Raw genomic sequence first — 3,789 nt, 5'->3', positions numbered from 1 at the left:
TTTTTTGTTTTTTTTTACGAGGGAGAAAGCAAGAGGGCGAGCAAGTGCATCATAATGAGGGCGAAATATACAGTCTGAGTGGATTCAAGTTTTGAGGACAGCATGATGATGGTGCATCAGTGGTTCTCACCTTTACCTTCACATAATTCATCCTCATTATTTGCTTTCACAGCATGTTCCTCTCTCTGAAATCATGGCACATTAAATGTGTTAAAAGAAGCTTGATAATAGACTAATTATCTCCCAGTGTTGTTTCCCCCCACCTGTTTTATTGTCCTGTCCCACAGCTTCAGAGCCTGCAGCTTGCACGACTAAATGGCTCACATCAACCTACATGAGGACATGCACATTGCTGGTTTCACCAGCGAGAATAATTACAGGCCATTATCAGGGAACAGGTTTCTTGGGTGATGGGATTCAAGTTCAGGAGTGCGTCTTCATTTGTGCCACCTCATTTGCATAAAACTGTTTCCCCCGTGTAAAAGCACGCCGACAACCATAATTATGCAAAAGAAACATTTGATCTGTTACTTGCAAATAATAAACTTTGAACCCTCAAAACATTTGAGCACGAATTCACATTACAAATGGTATAGTGATGGGCGAGGCAGGTGTAGGAACAGATGCTGATGTGGATTACTTTTTCCCCACCTGCCTCCCTTGCAGCAACATCACAACTACTTGACGTAGAGTCGACAAATCTTTCGGCCATGTGAAAGCTGAATGCCGTTAGAGGAAATGTATCTGCCTCAAGCCTTCAAATTATGGTGGGTTAGGTAGCAGGGACAAAGCGCTGCGTGTTTGGGGAAGGAGGTCGACAGGTACATCAGATTAATCCCTAATTAGGCTCCTGTATCTGCTCTTCGGGGATTACAACAATGAAAAAAGCTCAATTCTACAGCCAGAATTTGTTTGACGTTTGGGCAATTACTTTATGTTTGCCAGGAGAGTCCTTTGTCTTGCTCTTTTAAGTCGTCTTGTCATTATGCTTGTCGTTCGCACCGAAACCCTGATTGACAAAGGCCTCCCTGTGTTAAATGGGCTGCGAGGAGAGTGTCTGTCATCCCTGATGGGGTTGAATCAATAGCCTGCTTCCATTGATTCCCTTTTGCTTTAATTTTATTTGGCAAGCGCCCCTCAGGATGCCAGGGGACATTTTTTCTTTTCTATTTGTAGCTCAAATTAAGACAGTCAGTTCAATAACATCTTCAAATCCTAAATAGCTGTAGTCACCGTCGGCGCTGCTGACCGTCTCAATCAACTGAAACACTTTGAAATTTAAAGCACGGGGAAGTTTTATTCTTATAATGTGCCAACAGGAGGATCTGCCTCCCCAGGTAGCTGATCTTGGTATTCGGGACATCTGTAATAATAGAGAAGCCTGCGTTTGTGCAACAAAAGGAACGCATTAAATATTCCAACTTGCAATTTGTGTGGAGAAAGGATATAGAGGAATGAAGGAGGCTAAATGAGCTTTTCCCTCCGGGCTGCAGACTGTTATAGTCTCTTGAAATCTGGGTCTTTGTTGTCTGCGTGTGCTGTAATTGAAAAGTTCCAGCCTCTCGTTTCTCTCTTCCTTCCTTTGCTTTCCTCTCGCTCTCCCTAGTCCCCCAGCCTGACATCCCCTTACTTCCCTTCCACCACCCAAACCAGCAGTCTTTCCTTTTTCTTTCAGGATTTTTGCTTCTTCGGTCTATTTGAATTCTCTGTCATCTCTCGTTTGACTCATTCCCTCCCGCTCCCTCTTCCCTCCTCCCTCCTCCCTCCTCGGCCGCCTGCTGAGCTTTAGGATGAATGTAGTCGATTTTGATCATTTGCGCCCCAACCATCCCGCTGAATCAAGCTCTTCCAGCGGATGAGGAAAGGGCGGAGAAACTCAGAATTGTCCAGGAAGATGATGTGAAATTGCTTGACGTTGCAGTGGTGTCAATATGCCTGAACACAAACACCTCTAGCCCGGTAACATGCAATGTGCCAAAGTAATGACGAGTCAAAAATGACATTGTGATGCCTCCCACACTAGGAAGTCGGAGGAAAGAGGTTCAGCTGCACCTTGTGACATGAAGGCTTTGGCATAAAACAGGACTGTGTGTCTGTCTGTGACTGTGTGCATGTGAAGCTTGGCGTCGACTCCGTTGAAATGACACGAAAATGATGAATTTTTCTCAAGAGCTCTGGCATCTCTCAAAGAGGTCTGCGTACGTTTTCCTGTTTCAACTGATAACACGCTGTGGCTGCCCCCTGACTACAAATGTGTTTCTACTGAGTAATTACTTCCCGTGCACCTTGTATTGTGAAAGAGTGAATTGTAGTTGATGAGCACGGTGTGAAACGGATCATGGACACACTGTGTGCGCCGTGTGCCCATTGTTCTTTGAAAGTCTCTCCAAAATGGGATGTAACTTGGCAGGTGGTGAATGGGACAGTGCGAACAAAATGAAACATATGATGACGAGGTCTCGGCTTTGCTAATTCCATTTAAGCCTGGAATGAAGACAGCGATTGGACAGAAACCTCTCTGGTGTGAGTAATTGGACAAGCATTGCAGAAAAGATGTTTGGAAACGAAATAGCAAATGCCCTCACACTTTCATGTGAGCGCTAAGGGGGCCGAGGCACATTAGCAATCGTTTCAGCACATTAAACATGATCTCAACGCTGAGATTTATTACAATTAACAAATTCATGTTTGATTAGCTTTTTTCGAGACTCTTGTTTTTCGAGGGGACCAAATAGTGTCGGCTCTGCTATTGCTGTCACTGTAAGTCAGGGGGGAGCAAACAACAAAGGAAAAGTGCCGATGGATGTGAAAAGAAAAATTGTGTTATTTTCCAAACACGTTCGGGGGCCTACCTGGTTGAGCGCGCCGCAACTCTCTTGGTTATTCAGGTCAGGGAACACACATGTCCGAGGCTTTGTCAAAGCTTTTGCTTCTGTGGCCCAGCTGCTATTTTTGCCCCTTCCCTGTACATGCCCTATCATTCTTGAGTCACACTGGAGCATTGGAGGGCTGACCTAGAATACTGAAAGCCTGTCACACAACAGGACGGGAACATTCGTGCACAGAAAAGGTAACTAAACAATGACGCCACTCAGGAAATAACACTGCTTTTCTATCCATTAAATAGCCTCATGACAGCAGTGTTGATACATGCACTTGTCGATGATTGGTGCCTTTGAATGGCATTGCATATATGTGCAAAAATGCACTTCATGGATAATTATTGTGCTATAGAGTTCAATATATTGCTCATAAGGACTCTAATCAAGTAGCGGCACTTCTCATCTTATGTTTCTCCAGTAATGTGGTAAAATATATAATCTGCATATGCAAATCAGTTTACTTCAGCAGCAGCATGTTTATTTACACACTCCTGTTACTGCTGAATAAACTGGAGTCTCTGTCACTGTGAGTATGTGGCACAGAATCCATATAAAGCTCTTTTTTTTAACACAAACAAACTAGAGTAGCTGTTTCCCCCACTTTCCAGTCGCTATGCTAAGCTAAGCTAACTAGTTGCTGGCCCTATAGCTCCGCATTTAGCGTACAGACATACGCAAAAAAAACACTCAAGTTGAGTGGCATCGTTCTTCTTATCTAACGTTCTTCTAATCTGACTCTCAGCCGCTAACTATTCCTGTGACGTCCTTGTATTATCTCATCTTTTTGTATGTTGGTTTACCTTCTTGTGTCGAGGAGTATGAATTATTCATTCGAGTATGAATTATTCATTCATCTTTTCAGTTTAATTTCACTTATGCAAGTTACAGTAAGTTACTGCGCACTGAA

This window comes from Anarrhichthys ocellatus, unplaced genomic scaffold (genome assembly GCF_004355925.1).
Source record: "Anarrhichthys ocellatus isolate YVR2014 unplaced genomic scaffold, GSC_Weel_1.0 scaffold15, whole genome shotgun sequence".
NCBI lineage: Eukaryota > Metazoa > Chordata > Actinopteri > Perciformes > Anarhichadidae > Anarrhichthys > Anarrhichthys ocellatus.
Note: the sequence above shows the minus strand (reverse complement) of the source record.